This window comes from Meriones unguiculatus, chromosome X (assembly GCF_030254825.1).
Source record: "Meriones unguiculatus strain TT.TT164.6M chromosome X, Bangor_MerUng_6.1, whole genome shotgun sequence".
In the NCBI taxonomy this organism is placed as follows: domain Eukaryota; kingdom Metazoa; phylum Chordata; class Mammalia; order Rodentia; family Muridae; genus Meriones; species Meriones unguiculatus.
Window position 1 is genome coordinate 54,539,038 of NC_083369.1, and position 21,722 is coordinate 54,560,759.

A 21,722-nucleotide genomic window follows, 5' to 3' on the forward strand; every position below is an offset into this window, starting at 1 on the left:
GATCCAAAATTCTGCTGCATCCAAGAAACACACCTATGCAACAAAGATAAAAACTACCTCAGAGTAAAGGGCTGGAAAAATGTCTTTCAAGCAAACAGACCCAGAAAACAAGCTGGGGTAGCTATCCTAATATCTAATAATATAATCATTCAACAAAAATTAATCAAAAAAGATGAGGAGGGACACTACATTCTCATCAAAGGAAAAGTCCACAAAGAGGACATCACAATTCTGAACATCTATGTCCCAAATAAAAGAGCGCCTACATTCATAAAGAAACATTAATAAAATTTAAATCACACATCGATCCCAACACCTTGATAGTGGGAGACTTTAAAACCCCACTTTCACCAAGAGACAGATCATCTAGACAGAAACCTAATAAGGAAATAAAGGCACTTACAGAGGTCATAAATCAAATGGACCTAATAGATATCTACAGAATTTTCCACCCAAACTCAAAAGAGTATACCTTCTTTTCAGCATCTCATGGAACCTTCTCCAAAATAGACCATATATATGGTCATATAGCAAGCCTCAACAGATACAAAGAAGATTGAAATAATCCCCTGTATTCTATCTAACCACCATGGAATAAAGCTGGACATCAACAACAGTGGAATTAGAAATAAGCCGACAAGTACATGGAAACTGAACAACTTGCTGCTCAATGACAGCTAGGTTAAACAAGAAAGAAAGAAAGAAATTAAAGACTTCCTAGAATTCAATGAAAATGAAGGAACAACATACCCTAATTTGGAGACACAATGAAAGCAGTGCTCAGAGGAAAATTCATATCACTAAGCGCCTACAAGAAGAAATTTGTGACATCTCATACAAGCAAATTAATGGCCCAAATGAAAGCCCTAGAGAAAAAAAGAAGCAAATGCACCCAAGAGGAGCAGATGGCTGGAAATAATCAAACTCAGGGCAGAAATCAAGAAACTAGAAACAAATAAAACTATTCAAAGAATCAATGAAGCCAAGAGCTGGTTCTTTGAAAAAATCAACAAGATAGACAAACATTTAGCCAAACTAAATAAAAGGCAGAGAGAAACTATCCAAATCAGCAAAATCAGAAATGAAAAGGGGGACATAACTACAGACACTGAGGAAATCCAAACAATTAGTAGGTCGTACTACAAAAGCCTATATGTGACAAAATTCAAAAATCTAAAAGAAATGGACAATTTTATTGATAAATTCCATTTAACAAAATTAAGTCAAGATCAGGTAGAAAGATTGAATAGTCCTATTTCCTCCAAGAAAAGAGAAGCAGTCATCAAGAGTCTCCCTTCCAAAATAAGTCTTGGGCCAGATGGATTCAGTGCAGAATTGTACCAGACCTTCAAAGAAGTGTTAACTCCAATTCTTTCCAAACTATGTCACAAAATAGAAACAAAAGAAACACTACCAAACTCATTCTATGAAACCACAATCACCTTGATACCTAAACCACAAAAAGACCCAACACAAAAAAGAGAACTTCAGACCTATCTCTCTTATGAACATTGATGCAAAAATACTCAATAAAATACTTGCAAACTCAATCCAAGAACACATCAAAGATATCATCCACCATGACCAAGTAGGTTTCATCCCAGGCATGCAAGGGTGGTTCAACATTCGGAAATCCACCAATGTAATCCACCACATAAACAAACTGAAAGAGAAAAACCACATGATCACCTCCTTAGATGCTGAAAAAGCATTTGACAAAGTCCAACACCCATTCATGTTTAAAGTCTTGGAGAGATCAGGGATACATACCAAAACAACCCTGAGATTTCACCTTATACCCATCAGAATGGCCAAGATGAAAAACTCAAGTGACAACACATGCTGGACAGGTTGTAGAGAAAGGGGAACCCTCCTCCATTGCTAGTGGGAATGTAAACTGGTACAACCACTTTGGATGTCAATCTGGCGCTTACTCAGACAATTAGGAATATTGCTTCCTCAAGACCCAGCTATAACACTGCTAGGTATATACCCAAAATTTGCTCAAATACACAACAAGGACATTTGCTCAACCATGTTTATAGCAGCTTTATTTGTAATAGCCAGAACCTGGAAACAACCTAAATGTCCATCAACGGAGAAATGGATACAGAAATTGTGGTATTTTTCCACAGTGGAATACTACTCAGCAAACAAAAAGGAGGAAATCATGAAATTTGCAGGCAAATGGTGGTTTCTAGAAAAGATCATTTTGAGTGAAATATCCCAGAAGGAGAAAGACATACATGGTATATCCTCGCTTACATCGGCCTACAAGATATGATAAACATAATGAAGTCTATACACCTAAAGAAGATAAAGAAGAAAGCAGACATGGGGTAAGATCAGCAATCCTCACTTAGAAAGACAAATGTGCATTGGACATATGACAGGGGCCTACTGCAGAAGGCATCTGAAAGACTCTACCTAGCAGTGTTTCAACACAGATAGGAAGACTCATAACTAAACCTTAGGCAAAAGGGGAGTTAGTATGAAGGGGAAAGGATAGGAGCTCAACAAGGACCAAATATATCTGGGCACAGAGGTTTTTTCTGAAACTGTTTCTCCAACCACAGACCATGTATGGATATAACCTAGAACCTTTGCTTGGAAGAAGCTCGTGGTAGCTCAATAACCAATTGCTTTCCCATAGTAAGGGGAACAGGGACTCTTTCTGACAGGAACTCATTGGCAGGCTCTTTGTCCTCCCCACTCTCCCCGCAAAGGGAGGAGCAGTCCTGCTAGGCCACAGAGGAAGATTTGCAGCCAGTCCTGAAGATACCTGATAAAACAGGGCCAAATGAAAGGGGAGGAGGTCCTCCCCAATGTGTGGACTTGGAAAGGGGGAGGGAGGGGCTGAGGGAGTTAGGGTGCGATTGGGAGGGAATAAGGGAACGGGATACAGCTGGGATACAGAGTTAATAAAATGTAAATAATAATAATAATAATAATAATAATAAAATTTAAAAAAGTATAAAGGTGACTGTGGCCTCATAGAATGAGATAGGTAATATTACTTCTGTTTCTATTTTGTGGAATAGTTTAAAGATTCTTAGTATTAGCTCTTCTTTGAAGTTCTGGTAGTATTCTGCTCTGAAGCTGTCTGTCCCTGTGATTTTTTTTGGATGGGAGTCATTTGATGACTGCTTCTAATTCCTTACAGGATATAAGACTATTTAATTTATTTATCTAATCTTTATTTAGCTTTCATATTTGAAATCTATAAGAAAAATTTCCATTTCACTTACCCTTTCAAATTTTATTGTGTATAGGCTTTTGAAGTAGGACCTAATGATTCTTTGAAATTTCTCAGTGTCTGTTTTTTTTGTCCCCCTTTTTATTTCTGATTTTGTTGATTTGGACAGTGTTCCTCTGTGTATTAGTTAGTTTGGCCAAGGGTTTGTCTATCTTTATGATTTCCTCAAAGAACCATCTCTGGTTTCCTTGTTTCTTTGAATTGTTCTCTTTGTTTTTAATTTATTTTTTTTTCAACCCTGAGTTTGATTATATCCAGCAGTCTACTCCTTTTGGGTGTGTATGTTTCTTCTTCTTCTTTTTTTTTTCTAGTGTTTCCAGGCATGCCTTTAAGTTGCTTGTATGAGATGTTTCGATTTTCTTTATTAAGGCACTTTCTTAATGAACTTTCTTCTTATCACGCCTTTCATTGTGTTCCATAAATTTGGGCAAGTCATACATTAATTTTCATTAGGTTCTATGAAGTCTTTAATTTCTTTCTCTATCCCCCCCCTTCCGGTGAGTAGAGTTGTTCAGTTCCCATGTGTATGTAGACATTTTGCTCTTTCTATAATTGTTTAGGTCTGGTTTTAGACCTGGGTAATCTGATATGATTCAAGGAATTATTTCAATAATCTTATATCTGTTGAGGCTTGCTTTGTGCCCAAGTATATGGACTGTTTTGGAGGAGGTTCCATGAAGTTCTTAGAAGTTACTCTCTTTTGTGTTTGAGTGAAATGTTTTGTAGACATCTATTAGGTATATTTGATTTAAGTCCTCTGTAAATGTCATTACTTCTCTGTTTAACCTGTCTCAATGATCTGTCCCTTGGTGAGAGTGGGGTGTTGAAATCTCCCACTTTTAAGGTGCTGGGATCTATGTGTGACTTTAGATATAATAATGTTTCTTTGACAAATGCAGAATCCCTTGTGTTTGGTGCATAGATGTTCACGATTGTGATGCCCTCCTTCCTGGTGGTTTCCACCTTTTATGAGAATCAAGTGTACAACTCCATCTTTTGATTAATTTTTGTTGGAAATCTATTTTATTAGATATTAGGATGGGTATTCCAAATTATTTCTTGGGTCTGTTTGCTTGAAAAATATTTTTCCAGCCCTTTACTCTGAGGTAATGTTCATCTTTGTTGCAGAAGTGTGTTTCTTGAATGTAGCAGAATGTTGGATCCTGTTTCCAGCAACCATTCTGCTACTCTGTCTTTTATTGGCTAGTTGAGACCATTGATGTTCATAGATATTAGTGACCAATGATTGAGAGTTCCTTTTATTGTAGATTTGGTGGTGATTGTGTGTTTGTATGTTTGTTTGTTTTTTTATGTGATGGTGTCTTTATCCTGTGTTTTCTTGTGTGTAGTTATTTTCATTGGGTTGGAATTTTCCTTCTGGTATCTTCTGAAGTGTTGGGGTATTGCATATATATTGTTTAAATTCAGTTATGTTGTGGAATATTTTTTCTCCATCTATGTTGATTGAAAGTTTGCCTGGTCATAGTAGTCTGAGATGGCATCTGTGTTTTCTTTGAGGCTGCATGGCATCTGCCCAGGACATTCTGTCTTTCCTAGTTTCTGTTGAGAAGTATGATGTGATTCTGATAGATCTGCCTTCATATGTTACTTGGCATTTTTCCCTTCCTGCTTTCAATATTTTTCTTTGTCCAGTAGATTTAGTGTTTTGATTATTAAGTGGAGGGAGGAATTTCTTTTAGGATCTAGTCTATTTGGTGTTTTGTAAGCCTCTTGTCTGTATAAAGGCATCTCTTTCTTAAAGTTGGGGAAATTTTCTTATATGATTTCCTTAAAAAAATTCTGGGCCTTGGAACCTGGAATTTTCTTTTTCTTCTATTCTTATTATTCTTAGGTTTTGTCTTTTAGTGGTGTCCTTAATTTCTTGAATGTTTTGTGTCTGGAACTTCACTTTTCTTTTTTTCTTTGAGAGATCTATCATTTTCTGAAATTGTATAGTCAGTGCCTGAGAGTCTCTCCTCTGTCTTTTGTAATTTGTTACTAACGGTTATGTTTGTAGCTCTGACCTATAAGTTCTCAAATTTCAGTGTTTTCTCTGTGTTTTTATTATTGATTCTAATTCTGTTTTCATGTCTTACACCATTTCCTTTATCTGACTGTGGATTTCTGTTTGTCTGTCTGTGAGGGCCTCTTTTTTATTTTTTATTTTTCATTTAAATACATCTAATTTTGTTACTGTTTCCTCCTCATGTGCCTCGAATAACTGCATAATTATAGATATGATATTATTTCCCCGTGTTTCAGTTGCAATAGAATATATGTTGATTTATGGAAATTCTTGTAAAGCCTTGATGTTCTGGTTTTTGTTGCCTGCATTCTTACACTGACCTCAAGCTATCTGGTTTTCAGTAGCCTTGGCTGATTTTTCCTCAAGCCTGTTGGGTTCCCTTTTCTCTGGAGTCTCAAGTAGTCTCTGCTGGATTCACTGTCTCTGTTGCCTGACTGTTTGTGACTCAGGTATGCTAGGTACCTGGGGCACAGCCAGAAAGGTCTCTGAGCCTTAGAACAAAATTACTCCAGTGTCCCACAGGCTTCATTATTATGGTAGAAGATGAGATTGGGTTTCCATGTTTGGCTCAGCTATGCTGGGTTCACAGGCTATGCTGTGCTGGCTGATTATGACCTGAGTGAGCCAGACATGTGGGGAGCAGACAGAATGGAGTACTTCCCATACTGTTCCAGAAGGTGTCCCTTCCAAAGAATAGTAAGAGTGAGCTCCACTAGTTGCAGCAACCAGGAAGGAGTCCACAGGATGGTAAGTGTGGGCTCCCTGGTTTCAAAAATGTTCTGTTAGTACCAAGAAGCTGTATACAGAATTGTGAGTGTTGGCGCTTGGCTTTGGAGCCTCAACCTCAGTTTAGGAAGGCATTCACTTTACAGGCAGTGAGAGTGAGCTTCCAAGGTCAGATCAGCCATGTCCTGGTCCCATGAAGTTGTCCACAAATGGTGGGCTTGGGTAGGTGGCCTAGTGTTGTAGCAGAGGGGGACAGGAGCCTGGGAAAGTTTTCCCAGTATTAGCAAGGTGGTTGGAAGATGAACTTTTGAATATCCACATGGATTCTCCTCTCACCTGAGAAACATAGACCTCAGGGTTTTGAGGTACACAGTACAGCCTGCTGGTCACCCTGCTTTAACTACTGAGCTGCTGTTCAGATACCCTGCATGCTTGGCTCTGTCATCTTGTATACCTGTGTTAGTTTTGTTTTTCCCAAAAATATTTAGTACTTTAAATATAAATGGGATAAATTAGATATTCACCATAATATTTAAACGGAATTAAATAGACAGTTTGAAAATTCTGTCTTCCTTTTTTTTTTAGTTTAAGTCCTATGTTTTCAGCACAATATCCACAGTTACCACTTAAATAAACCAATTGTTCTGATTTCAATAATCAAAACAATATTACTTCAAAAGAAAATATTTTAATATTTAAAATTATTCACAATAGTAATATAATTGTATTATCTCAAGATAGAAGAATGGCTGGATTTTATTCACTAAAGTAACTGCCTTTTGTTGATAAATAATGGGATAGAGGATCCCAATATTTGTGATAACATTCCCTTCTCAGCTTAAGTAGCATGAAGTTAATTAAGTTTGTAATAAAAAATATATCTCAATTTTCTAAGCTCTTCATAATACTTCCAGCTCCATGCTTGTAATGTTGTTTTATTAGGATTTACTCTTTATTTTTTTATTATTATTATTAGTTACATTTTCTTTTTTTTCTTATTTAATTTTTATTTATTTTTAAAAGACTTTTTTAAAATTTATAGCTAAAATGGTAGAAGTTGGCAATACATTTTACTCCTAAATATACTGGACATTTTAAAATAAAACATATAAACAAAAAATAGAAATACATAATTAAGTACATAATTGAATTATTGTCAAAACAACAAAACAATGAGTTATTTTAAAATATCTTTGTTGAAAAAGGAATTTGCAATTGCTACATTTCCTGTTTGTTTTTCCTTAATGCTGTTATTTTAACATGACGATAACATTACTTCAAGATAAATTCAAAGCATTTATTTTACAATTTCATTCCTCTATAAATTTCCGAGTTAAAAGATCAAAAGTTACAAAGCAGAAACCCTTCAGACACTATGTAGCAGGCAGAGTATGTCTTAGTTGGCTGGAATGATCTCAGGGAGTCCCTATCTGCTGACCACATGTCCAATCCCCATCCAGAAGGGCAAAGCAGATGGACATCGGAGGAGGAGGAAAACGGGAAACAACCTAGGAACCTACCACAGAGGGCCTCTGAGGGCCTCTGCCCTTTAGACTATTGAAGCAGATGCTGAGCCGGATGGGAAACTGTTGGGCAGAGTGAATGGAATTTTAGGTACGAACTGGTAAATAGTAAGAGCTGGAGAGGACAGGGTCTCCACAAGGAGAGCAACAGAACAAGAAAATTTGAACACAGGGAACTTCCCAGAGATTCATACTAGTTACATTTTCTTAACTCAGTATCCAGGCTGTATCCCTCTCCTTCATTCCCTCCCAATCCTACCCTCCCTCCCTCTTCTCCTCCCTACCTCTTTCCAAGTCCACTGATTGGGGAAGACTTCCTCTCCTTTCATCTGACCCTGGTTTATCAGGTATCATCAGGACTGGTTAAAAGTCCTCCTCTGTGGCCTAGCACAACTGCTCCTCCCTTGGGGGCTGGGGAGGTCAAAGAGCCTTCCATTGAGTTCCTGTCAGAAATAGTCCTTGCTCCCATTACTAGGGTAACCCACTTGATTACTGAACTACCACAGGCTATATCTGAGCAGAGGTTCTAGGTTATATCCATACATGGTCCTTGGTTAGAGTAACAATCTCATATAAGACTCTTGTGCCCATATATATTTGGTCCTTGTGGAGCTACTATCCTCTCTACGTCATACTAACTCCCACTTCTAACATATGATTCCCTGCACTCTGCCAAAGGTTCAGTTAAGCGTCTTAGTATCTGCTTTGATACACTGCTAGGTAGAGTCTTTCAAAGGCCCTCTGTAGTAGGCACCTGTCCTGTTACTTGTTTTTTCCCTACATCAAAAGCCCATCCCATTTGACTTTCTAAGTGAGGATCTTACCCTGTGTCCTCTTTCTTTCTCTTTTTTTAATTATTATTTTATTTTTCTTATTAGTTACATTTTGTTAATTCTGTATCCCGGCTGTATCCCACTCCCTCATTCCCTCCCCAATCCCACCCTTCCTCCCTCATCTCCTCCTTGCCCCTTTCCAAATCCACTGATAGGGGAGGACCTCCTCCCCTTTCATATGACTCCGTTTTGTCAGGTAATTTCAGGACTGGCTGCAAAGTCCTCCTCCGTGGCCTAACAGTACTGCTCCTCCCTTGTGGGTTGGGGAGGTCAAAGAGCCAGTCATTGAGTTCCTGTTAGAAATAGTCCTTATTCCCCTTACTATGGGCAACCAATTGATTACTGAGCTATCATGGGTCACATCCTAGTAGTGGTTCTAGGTTTTATCCACTCATGGTCTTTGGTTGAGTGTCCATCTCAGAAAAGACCCTGTGCCCAGATATATTTGGTCCTTGTGGAGCTCCTATCCTTTCCACATCAAACTCCCCTTCTTTCATATGATTCCCTGCACTCTGCCAAAGGTTTGGTTATAAGTCTTAGTATCTACTTTGGAACACTACTGGTAGAGTTTTTCAGATGCCTTCTGCAGTAGACTCCTGTCATACATTCAATGAATATCCCATTTGTCTTTCTAAATGAGGATTGATCATCATACCATGTGTCTGCTCTCTTGATTATCTTCTTTAGGTGTATAGATTTCATTATGGTTATCATATCTTATAGGTCTATATAAGCGAGTATATTCCATGTTTGTCTTTCTCCTTCTGGGATACTTCACTCAGAATGATCTTTTCTAGATCCCACCATTTGCCTGCAAATTTCGTGATTTCGTCCTTTTTGATTGCTGAGTAGTATTCCATTGTGTAAAAAAATACCACAATTTCTGTATCCATTCCTCCATTGATGGACATCTGGGTTGTCTCCAGGTTCTGGCTATTACAAATAAAGCTGCTACAAACATGGTTGAGCAAGTGTCCATATTGGGTACTTGAGGAAATTTTGGATATATGCCTAGCAGTGGTATAGCTGGGTCTTGAGGAAGCACTATTCCTAATTGTCTGAGTAAGCACCAGATTGACATCCAAAGTGGTTGTACCAGTTTACATTCCCACCAGCAGTGGAGGAGGGTTCCCCTTGATCCACAACCTGTCCAGCATGAGTTGTCACTTGAGTTTTTCATCTTGGCCATTCTGATGGGTGTAAGGTGAAATCTTAGGGTTGTTTTGATTTGCATTTCCCTAATGGCTAATGAGGTTGAGCATTTCTTTAAGTGCTTCTCTGCCATTCGATATTCCTCTATCGAGAACTCTCTGTTTAGCTCTGTTCTCCCCATTTTTTAATTGGATTACTTGGTTTGTTGCTTTTCAGCTTCTTCAGTTCTTTATATATACTGGATATTAGCCCTCTGTCAGATAAAGGGTTGGTGCAGATTATTTCCCAATCTGTAGGCAGTCATTTTGTTTTGGTGAAAATGTCTTTTGCTTTACAGAAGCTTTTCAGTTTCATGAGGTCCCATTTATTGATTGTTCCTCTTAGAGCTTGTGCTGTTGGAGTTCTGTTCAAGAAGTTGTCTACTGTGCCAATGAGTTCTAGGCTGTTCCCCACTTTTTCTTCCAACCGATTTAGTGTATCTGCTTTCATGTTGAGGTCTTTGATCCACTTAGACTTTAGTTTTGTGCAAGGTTATAAATGTGGATCTATTTTCATTTTTTTGCATGTAGACAACCAATTAGACCAGCACCATCTGTTGAAGATGCTATCTTTTTTCCATTGAATGGTTTTGGCTGCTTTCTCAAAAAGCAAGTATTCATAGGTATGTGGGATTATTTCTGGGTCTTCTATTAGGTTCCATTGATCTTCCTTTCTGTTTCTATGCCAATACCATGCAGTTTTTATTACTATTGCTATGTAGTACAGCTTGAGATCCGGAATGGAGATACCTCCAGATGATCTGTTGTTGTACAGGTCTGTTTTGGAGATTCTGGGTTCTTTGTTTCTCCATATGAAGCTGAGAATCTTTTTTTCAAGGTCTGTAAAGAATTGAGTTGGTATTTTGATGGAAATTGCATTGAATCTGTAGATTGCTTTTGACAGGATGACCATTTTCACAATGTTAATCCTACCAATCCATGAGCACAGGAGATCTTTCCATCTTCTGAGATCTTCAATTTCTTTTTTCAGAGACTTGAAATTTTTCTCAAACAGGTCTTTCACTTGTTTGGTTAATGTCAGCCCAATGTACTTCATGTTATTAGTGACTATTGTGAAGGGTGTTCTTTCCCTAATTTCTTTCTAGGCACTTTTGTCTTTTGTGTACAGAAGGGCTTCTGATTTTTTTGAGTTGACTTTGTATCCAGCCACTTTGCTGAAGGTGTTTATCATTGAAGGAGTTCTCTGGTTGAGTTTTTGGGGTCAGTCATGTATACTATCATATCATCTGCGAATAGTGACACTTTGACCTCTTCCTTTTCAAATTGTATCCCCTTGATCTCCTTTAGTTGTCTTATTGCTCTGGCTAGGACTTCAAGTACTATGTTGAAGAGTTATGGAGAGAGTGGGCAGCCTTGTCTTGTCCCTGATTTCAGTGGGATTGATTTAAGTTTCTCTCCATTGAGTTTGATGTTGGCTGTAGGCTTGCTGTATATTGCCTTTACTATGTTTAAGTATGTGCCTTGTATCCCTGATCTTTCCAATACTTTAAACTTGAATGGGTGTTGGACTTTGTCAAATGCTTTTTTGGCGTCCAAGGAGATGATCATGTGTTTTTTCTCCTTCAGTTTGTTTCTGTGGTGGGTTACATTGATGGATTTCTGTATGTTGAACCACCCTTGCATGCCTGGGATGAAGCCAACTTGGTCACGGTGGATGATATCTTTGATGTGTTCTTGGATTCGGTTTGCAAGTATTTTATTGAGTATTTTTGCATCAATATTCATAAGAGAGATAGGTCTGAAGTTCTCTTTTTTGTTGGGTCTTTGTGTGGTTTGGGTATCAATGTGACATTGATCTGAGATTGATCTATCAAGCGATATATGATCTGTTGCTCTATAGAATGAGTTTGGTAATGTTTCTTCTGTTTCTATTTTGTGGAATAGTTTGAGGAGAATTGGTATTAGCACTTCTTTGAAGGTCTGGTAGAATTCTGTGCTGAAACCATCAGACCCAGGGCTTTTTTTGGAGGGGAGACTGTTAATGACTGCTTCAGTTTCCTTGGGGGATATAGGGCTATTCAGTCTTTCTATCTGATCTTGACTTAATGTTGGTAGATGGAATCTATCAAGAAAATTGTCCATTTCATTTAGATTATCAAAATTTGTGGCATATAGACTTTTGTAGTATGATGTAATGATTGTTTGGATTTCTTCAGTGTTTGTAGTTATGTCCCCATTTTCATTTCTGATTTTGCTGATTTGGATAGATTTTCTCTGCTTTTTAGTTAGCTTGGCTTGTCTATCTTATTGATTTTCTCAAAGAACCAGCTTTTTGTTTCATTGATTCTTTGAATAGTTTTATTTGTTTCTAATTGATTGATTTCAACCCTGAGTTTGATTATTTCCAGCCTTCTGCTCCTCTTGGGTGTATCTGCATTTTTTTTTCTAGGGTTTTCAGTTGGGCCATTAAGTTACTTGTATGTGATGTTACAAATTTCCTCTTGAAGGCAGTTAGTGCTATAAATTTTCCTCTGAGCACTGCTTTCAATGTGTCCCATAAATTTGGGTATGTTGTGCCCTCATTTTCATTGAGTTCTAGGAAGTCTTTAATTTCTTTCTTTATTTCTTCCTTAACCCAGCTGTCATTGAGTAGCAAGTTGTTCAGTTTCCATGTGCGTGTAGGTTTTTGGTTATTTCCATTGTTGTTGATATCCTGCTTTAGTCCATTGTGGCCCGATAGAATGCAAGGGATTATCTCAATCTTTTTATATCTGTTGAGGCTTGCTTTTTGACCAAATATATGGTCCATTTTGGAGAAGGTTCCATGAGGTGCTGAAAAGAAGGTGTACTCTTTTGAGTTTGGGTGGAAAGATCTGTAGACGTCTATTAGATCCGTTTGACACTGTCAGTGCTTTTATTTCCCTATTTGGTTTCTGTCTAGTTGATCTGTCCCTTGGTGAGTGTGGGGTGTTGAAGTCACCCACTATTAGGGTATTGGGATCAATGTGTGTTTTAAGCTTTAATAATGTTTCATTTATAAATGTAGGTGCTCTTATATTTGGGGCATAGATGTTTAGAATTGTGATGTCTTCTTGATGAATTTTTCGTTTGATGAAAATGTAGTGCCCCTCTACGTCTTTTTTGATTAGTTTTGGTTGAAAATCTATTTTATCAGACATTAGGATAGCCACTCCTGCTTGTTTTTTTGGGTCCATTTGCTTGAAAAACTGTTTCCCAGCCTTTTACTCTGAGGACTCTGAGGTAATGTTTATCTTTGTTGCGTAGGTGTGTTTCTTGGATGCAGCAGAAGGTTGGTTCCTGTTTCCGCACCCATTCTGTTACTCTGTGTCTTTTTATTGGAGAGTTGAGTCCATTGATGTTCATAGATAATAGTGACCATTGAATGTTATTTCCTATTATTGTGGAGTTGGCGATGTTACTGTGAATCATTGCTTGTTTGCTTTTGATTTTTGTTGGAAAATATCTTTAACCTATGTTTTTTTGGCTGTATTTGTTTTCATTGGATTGGAATTTTCCTTCTAGTATCTCCCGTAGGGCTGGGTTGCTGTTCAAATATTGCTTAAATTTAGTTTTGTCATGGAATATTTTATTTTCTCCATCTATGTTGATTGAAAGCTTTGCTGGGTATAGTAGTCTAGGTTGGCATCTGTGGGCCCTTAGGGCCTGCATAATATCTCCCCAGGCCCTTCTGGCTTTCATAGTTTCTGATGAGAAGTCTGGTGTGATTCTCATATGTTTGCCTTTATATGTTACTTGGTCTTTTTCCCTTGCTGCTTTTAGTATCTTTTCTTTGTTCTGTAGATTAAGTGTTTTGACTATGATGTGGCCTGAGGCGTTTCTTCTCTGGTGCAGTCCAATTGGTGTTCTGTAGGCCTCTTGTATGTTTGTGGACATCTCTTTCTTTAGGCTGGGAAAATTTTCTTCTATGATTTTCTTGAAAATATTTTCTGGACCTTGCAGCCTGGACTCCTCTTCTTCTTCAATTCCTATTATTCTTAGATTTTGTCTTTTCATGGCATCCTTGATTTCTTGGATGGTTTGTATTTGGGATTTTTCTGATTTTATTTTTGCTTTGAGAGAAGTATCAATTTCTGTGAGTGTATCTTCAGCACCCGAGATTCTCTCTTCCATCTCTTGTATTCTATTAGTGATGCTTACCTTTTTGATTCCTTCTCTTTTCTCTAAGTTCTTCAGTTCCAGGGTTTTCTCAGTTTGTGTTTTCTTTATTGATTCTAAGTCTGTTTTCATGTCTTGCAACATTTCCTTCATCTGCTTGAATGTAGATTCCTGTGTCTCCAAGATGGTCTCTATATTTTTGTTTGTTTCCTCTCTTAGTGCCTCTGCTTCTGCCTCCAATTGTTTAGCTATATTTGCATGTTTTTCTTTAAGAGCTTCTTCATTCACTTTGTTTTTCTTCGTTTCTATTTGGGAGGCCAAATCTTTAAGGGATTTTTTTTTGTATCCTCTTTAACTGTTTGAATCTATATGACTATTTCTCTGAGAGATTTTTTGATTTCCTCTTTATGTGCCTCAAATAACTGGGTAATCATTGCTTTAAAATCATTTTGTTGTCTTTCTGCTGAGTTGGAGTGTCCAATAATTTTGGAGGTTGCCGGTGAAGCCATGATATCTTGATTTGCCTTGGTTGTGTTTTTTCGCCGACCTCTGGCCATTTGGTTATCAGTAGTGTTCACTGTCTGTTCCTGGATTCTGCAGGACAGACTGGTTTTTCTCTGGTATCTGGAGAATTCTTCAGGAAAATGGGTGAGGTCTAGTGGTTTCAGTGTGTGCGTTGGTTATTCAGCCATATCTGTAGAAGGAAAGTTCACAGGCACAGAAGGGCAAATGTGGGGTAGCATGCATTTGAGCATGTGCTTGTGGGTGTGTCCTAAGGGACAGGATGTTGGAGAATGAAGAGGCCTTCAGTGTGTGAGAGGGGTGCCCTGCAGGCACTGAAGGTGTTGCAGGAGCTAAGGGATCGCAAGCGCTGTTGAAGAATGCGCGTGGTGCATATTGATTTTACAGGTCTGCTCGTCTTTGGTGTCTATTCAGCTTTTTTTCTACCACTGAGGGGTTGGATGGCCCATACAATCACTGGCTGGGCAGCCCTGTGTAGTCTGTGCTGCCACTTTCAGACTTGGGATCTGGGAAGGGTTGTACTGTGGATCTGAGTCTCTGTGGCTAGCACTGTATTGGGCGTGTGCTCTTGCTGGGTGGAGTTTCGGTGGTGCATGCACTCCTGCAGAGCTGGGTGGTGGTGGTAGTGGGGAGGGGGTATTCTGGGGTCCAAGAGCTCAGCGAGAGAGCACTGGGTGGGGTGTGTTCTCCTCTGAGTGGTGACGTTCAGCAGGTTGTTACTGCTCTCTGCTGCTGCTGTGGGGTCTGGAGCCCTGCCTCCCTGCCTCTGCCTGTCTTGGGTCCCAGACACTGAGCTTTGTGGCTTTGGTATTCAGGAATGATTGTATTGTGGATCTGAATCTTTGTGGTTAGCACTCAGTGGTTGGAGCTCTGCGATTGGGAGTGCGCTCCTCCTGTGACGAGGTTTCTGGGGTTTTTGCGCTCTGGTTGCATGGGACTTGAGCTCTGCTGCACTTCCTACTGCGGTCTTGCCTTGGGGTCTTGCCTTGGGATCGCGTCAGTGGGATGGGGGAGGGGATGCTCCCTGTGTCTGGAGAGCCCTGAGAATCCTGAGCAGGGCCAGGTGGGATGTGTGTCCAAGGAAGGGGGGTGGTGTTCAACGGGTGGTTACAGCAGGCCGTTGGATAGGGGCCCAGAGCACTGTCTCTGCTGCCTTAAACCCCCCGATGTGAGCTTTGTGCTCAGCTGCCTGGTGCTGTGTGTAGGTTTTCCCACAGGAGGCCTGGACAAGGGAAGCAACCTATTTCCTTCCTGGAGAAGTCTGTGCCAATATAAGTCTACAAGCACTTCACCCTTCTGTGGTAGCCCCTCTCCTTTAGAAAGCCCCAAAATCCAAATTCTAGCTTTGATTGACTCTCCACTCACCAATTCCGGAGATTCGTGTCTTCTGCTTCTCTAAAACGGTGCTCTCTGCTTGCCGCCATCTTGGAGCCTTCTCCTGTGTCCTCTTTCTTGTTTATCTTTTTTAGGTGTACAGGTTTCATTATGTTTATCATATCTTATAGGTGTATATAAGTGAGTATATACCATGTGTGTTTTTTCTCCTTCTGAGATACCTTCCTCAGAGTGATATTTTCTAGATCCCACCATTTGCCTGCAAATTTCATGTGAGTAGTATTCCATTGTGTAAAAATACCATAATTTCTGTATCCATTCCTCTGCTGATGGACATCTGGGTTGTTTCCCTCTTCTGGCTATTACAAATAAAGCTGTTACAAATATGGTTGAGCAAATGTCCTTGTTGTGTATTTTTTTTTCTGAAAGAAAAGGAAGGATTTATTTGCAACATTACAACAAATATCTTATATCTTCCCTGTAGCCAATTCAAACTGCACAAAAGAAAGACAATCTCTCAATGACTTAATACTTTCTAATCTTTTCTTAACTTTTTGGGTCATCCCATTTCATATTACTTATGACTCGGTTGTACAGAATTGTTCAACTCTATGTGAGCTTTTGTTTGATGTTTAATACAAAAATTGTAGTACATTTACACAATGGAATACTACTCAGCAATTAAAAACAAGAAAATCATGATTTTTTTTTTTCCAATGCAGTTTATTCAGGAACCTTGAACAATCATCTGACCCTGGGGAAAAGCCAGCCCACAGCTTAAATAGCCTCTGGGTAGCCAACCCCAGCGTGCCACATGGGCAATGCAGATAGGTCAACATACACGGAAGCAAGCCAGATCCTCGGCCTTAGCCAAATGTGGAGTTGTTCGTGACAGAGAGCACTCACCATCGGGAAGGTGGAAGGCAGAAACCAGCTCCATCTTTAAGGCATAGCATTCCGCAGCTCTCTACAGTTCCCCCTTTTTGTTTTAGACTCATCAGGCAAGAGTAGAGGTCTGATCTCTGATATTAGAAATAAATTGGGACTTTGTACTGATGTTCATTTAGGTGTCATCCACCCAAAGAGCATCAGACCCGACCAATACCTTTTTCTCAGAGGCGGGACCTGGGGCATCAACCCGCATGCAATCAGACATGCTCTTCTCTGGGTCCAAAGCGGCTGACCCTGAGTGCAGTGCTTGGCCTCGCATCCTGAGCGTAACATTTTAGCTTTTTATGGTAGCCAACCATGCTTGGGGAGACTGTCCTGCTTCAATGGCTGTAAAGGCCTGAATGATCATGGCTGCATTACGCTGTTGTGAGACTCTAATCTTGCATATATACCACAGGCAAACCAAGGTGACCAACACCAGAAGGTCTGCTAACACTCCCATGCCCGCCCATTCCTTCAGATGATTCATGGCTGCAGCAATCCATGATGATAATCCTGTGGCTAGTCCTGCGTCCACTCTGGTAGAATTTACCATGACAATGGCCACTCTCAGCTGCTCCATCGTAGTATCGAATTCTCCACTCCAATTACCTAAAATATAGCTCGACAATTGTTTAGACAGATTTGCAGCACAGGAAAAATTCTCATGTTATATGCTAGTGACTCAAAGTCCAGCATATTTTCATTGACAGCCAAGTTGAGAGATTTGCCATAGGGTATCAATTTGCTCCTGCACGAGGTCAATCCTCTGATTGAACACCATCAAGCTTCCTCATCCTTGTTGTGTATTTGAGCAAATTTTGGATATATGGACTAGGAGTGGTATAGCTGGATCTTGAGGAAACACTATTTCTAATTGTCTGAGAAAGCACCAGATTAATTACCCAATAATGTACCAGTTTACATTCCCCCCAGCAATGGAGAAGGGTTCTCCATTCTCCACAACCTCTCCAGCATGTGTTGTCACTTAAAATTTTAATTTTAGCCATTTTTATGGGTGTAAGGTGAAATCGCAGGGTCATTTTGATTTGCATCTCTCTGATGGCTAAGAATGTTGAGCATCTTTTTAAGTGTTTCTCTGCCATTCTCTATTCTGCTACAGAGAATTCTCTGTTTAGCTCCGTACCCCATTTTTTAATTGGATTACTTGATTTATTGCTTTTTAACTTCTTGAGTTCTTTATATCTACTGGCTATCAGCCCTCTGTCAGATATAGGGTTGGTGAAGATCTTTTCGCAATGTGTAGGCTGTCGTTTTGTTCTGATTACGGTGTCTATTGCTTTACAGAAGCTTTTCAGTTTCACGAGCTCCCATCTATTAACTGTTGCTCTTAGAGCCTGTGCTGTTGATGTTCTGTTCAGGAAGTTGTCTCCTGTTCCAAGGAGTTCTAGATTATTCCCCACTTTTTCTTCTAACTGATTTAATGTGTGTGGTTTTATGTTGAGGTTTTTGATCCACTTGGACTTTATTTTGGGCAAAGTGGTAAATATGGATCTATTTTCATTTTTCTACATGTAGATATCCAGATGGACCAGCACCATTTGTTCAAGATGTTGTCTTTTTTTTCATTTAATGATTTTGGCTTCTTTGTCATAAATCAAGTATTCATAGGTGTATGGGTTTATTTCTGGGTCTTCTGGTTGGTTCCATTGATCCTCCTTTCTGTTTGTATGCTAATAGGAGGCAGTTTTTGTTACTATTGCTCTGTAGTACAGCTTGAGGCCAGGGATGGAGATAACTCCAGATGATCTGTTGTTGTATAGGAGCATTTTGCATATTCTGGGTTTTTTTTTTCTCCTTATGAAGCTGAGAATCTTTCATTTATATTCTGTAAAAAATTGTGTTGTTATTTTGATGGGAATTGTGTTGAATCTGTAGATTGCTTTTGGCAGGATGGCTATTTTCACTATGTTAATCCTACCAATCCTTGAGCATGGAAGATCTTTCCATCTTCTGAAATCTTCCTCAATTTCTTTCTTCAGAGACTTAAGTCTCTGAAACTTTAAGTCCATGAAACACACCTCTGCAACAAAGATAAACACTAACTCAAAATAAAGGGCTGGAAAAATGTTTTTCAAACAAATGGACCCAACAAACAAGCTGGGGTTGTTATCGTAATATGTAATAAAATAGACATTTAACTAAAATTAATTAGAAAGGTTAGGGGAGGTACTTGATTCTCATCAAAGGAAAAAGCAAGCAGGAGGACATTACAATTCTGAACATCTATGCCCCAAATAGAAGAGGGCCTACATTCATAAATGAAACATTATTAAAACTTAAATCACACATCGATCACAACACCTTAATAGTTTGAGACTTTAACACCCCACTTTACCAAGGTTCCAGACAGAACCCAAAGAGGGAAATGAAGGAACTTATAGAGGTTCTAAATCTAATGGAACTTATACATGTCTACAGAACATTCCACCCAAACTCAAAAGAATATACCTTCTTTTCAGCAACTCATGGAACCTTCTCCAAAATAGACCATATAGTTGGTCACAAAGCGAGCCGCAACAGATACAAGAAGATTGAAATAATCCCCTGTATTCTATCTGACCATCATGGACTAAACCTGGATCTCAACAACAATGGAATTAGAAAAAAAGCCTACAAGCTCATGGAAACTGAACAACTTGCTGCTCAATGACAGCTGGGTTAAGGAAGAAATAAAGAAAGAAATTAAAGACTTCCTAGAATTTGATGAAAATGAAAGTACAACATACCTTAATTTTTGGGACACAATGAAAGCAGTGCTCAAAGGAAAATTCATAATACTAAGTACCTTCAAGAACAAATTTGTGACATCTCACACAAGCAACTTAATGGCCCAACTGAATGCCCTAGAAAAAAAAAAGAATCAAATACAGCCAAGATGAGCAAGCAGCTAGAAATAATCAAACTCATGGTAGAAATCAATCAATTAGAAACAAATGAAAGTATTCAAAGAATCAATGAAACGAAGAGCTTGTTCTTTGAGAAAATCAGCAAGATAGACAAACCTTTAGCCAAACTAAGTAAAAGGCAGAGAGAAACTGTCCGAATCAGCAAAATCAGAAGTGAAAAGGGGGACATAACTACAGACACTGAGGAAATCCAAACAATCATTGTGTCTTACTACAAAAGGCTATATGCCACAAGATTCTTAAATCTAAAATAAATGGACAATTTTCTTGATAGATTCCATCTAGCAAAATAAAGTCAAGATCGGGTAGAAAGATTGAATAGACCTATATCCCCCAAGGAAATAGAAGCAGTCATCAACAGGCCCTTCCAAAAAAAGGCCTGGCCAGAAGGATTAAGTGCAGAATTGTACGAGACCTTCAAAGAAGTGCTACCTCCAATTCTTTCCATACTATTCCACAAAATAGGAACAGAAGGAATATTACCAAACTCACTCTATGAAGCCACAGTCACCTTGATACCTAAACCACACAAAGACCCAACAAAAAAAGAGAACTTCAGACCTATCTGTCTTATGAACAACAATGCAAAAATACTCAATGAAATACTTGCAAACCAAATCCAAGAACATATCAAAGATATCATCCACCATGACCAAGTAAGTTTCATCCCAGGCATGCAAGAGTGGATCAACATACTGAAATCCATCAATGTAATCCACCATATAAACAAACTGAAGGAGAAAAAATATATGATCATCTCCTTAGATGCTGAAAAAGCATTTTACAAAGTCTGACACCCATTTATGTTTAAAGTCTTGGAGAGATCATGAATAAACAGCATATACCTAAACATAGTAAAGGCAATATACAGCAAGCCTATAGCCAAGATCAAATCAATGGAAAGAAACTTAAATCAATCCCACTGAAATCAGGGACAATGCAAGGCTGCCCACCTCTCTATATCTCTTCAACATAGTACTTGAATTTCTAGCTAAAGCAATAAGACAACTGAAGGAAATCAAGGGAATACAAGTTGGAAAGGGAGAGGTCAAAGTTTCACTATTTGCAGATGATATGATAGCATACATGAGCGACCCCAAAAATTCAACTGGAGAACTCCTTCAGCTGGTAAACACCTTCAGCAAAATGGCTGAATACAAAATCAAATAAAAAAAAAAATCAGAAACCCTACTTTATACCAAAGACAAAAGGGCTGATAAAGAAATCAGAGAAACAACACCCTTCACAATAGCCACTAATAACATAAAGTACCTTAGGGTGACTCTAACCAAGCAAATGAAATACCTGTTAGGATTTACTCTTGATGCATATAATTTTCTTTCGTTACGATGTGGTGTTCTTTTTATTTACTTAGGTCAAACCCTGTGCTTAGCAAACAGCAATTTGAGTAACATGAAACATGATAAAGTAACCACTAGAAAATTATGAGCAATTATTTTACATAAAATTAAGAGAACAGGCTAGCATGTTCATGTACATTTTGTGTGTGTGTGTGTGTGTGTGTGTGCTGGTGAAAGAAAAAAAGAGAGGATAATTTGTATAACTTCCATCTGTCTCAGTTCTGTTATTCTATACCTCTGTTTTGGATTTTTATCCTTCTGGATGATTATCACTAAGTATCCTATCTTGTTGGTCTTTCTTGCATGCAGAACACGTTTCTTACAATCTGTTTTCTTTTTTGTGAGTGTCTTTCTGAAGGAAATCAGTTTACATTGACACTGAGTAGACAGTAGAAAAGTCCTGCTGGGTACCCTCACCATAATCTGATTTCATTCCTATTTGTTTAATGGGTAATTGTTACCTGCAGTGTTTAAACACACATTCAGACTGCTGATTCAGAACTAAACAACTTAAAACCCATATAGAAATGGGATTTGCAGGATCATTTGGAACTTTAGGGCTTTTGCTGAAAACATTTTTGAACAGCAGTAGTAGTTACTTTTATGTAATGACAGCAAAGTTTGGGATGCAGTAATTCAATTATTCCATGCAAAGTATGCCATGCATGACACTTAGATGACATGCCCCATCATGATGGCATGTGTAATTATCTTTTTAAATGTTTTTATTCACATAAAGTTCTTCTCACGGTTCCCTAGAAATAGAATGTATTTTATTTCCAAAGTCATGTTTTATGAGTTTTATGGTTTTGTTTGTTTGTTTTTACTAATTCTACAGATACATAATCCAGTAGGCTCTGACAAGCCTTTGACATTATTAAGCTTGGAATCATTTAGATATATTGTGTGGTTTAAGCCAATAGTTCTCATTATCAGATAGATCTTTGGTGACTTCTATAAAAAGAGACATCAGAGAGCTCTATCTTGTTTTT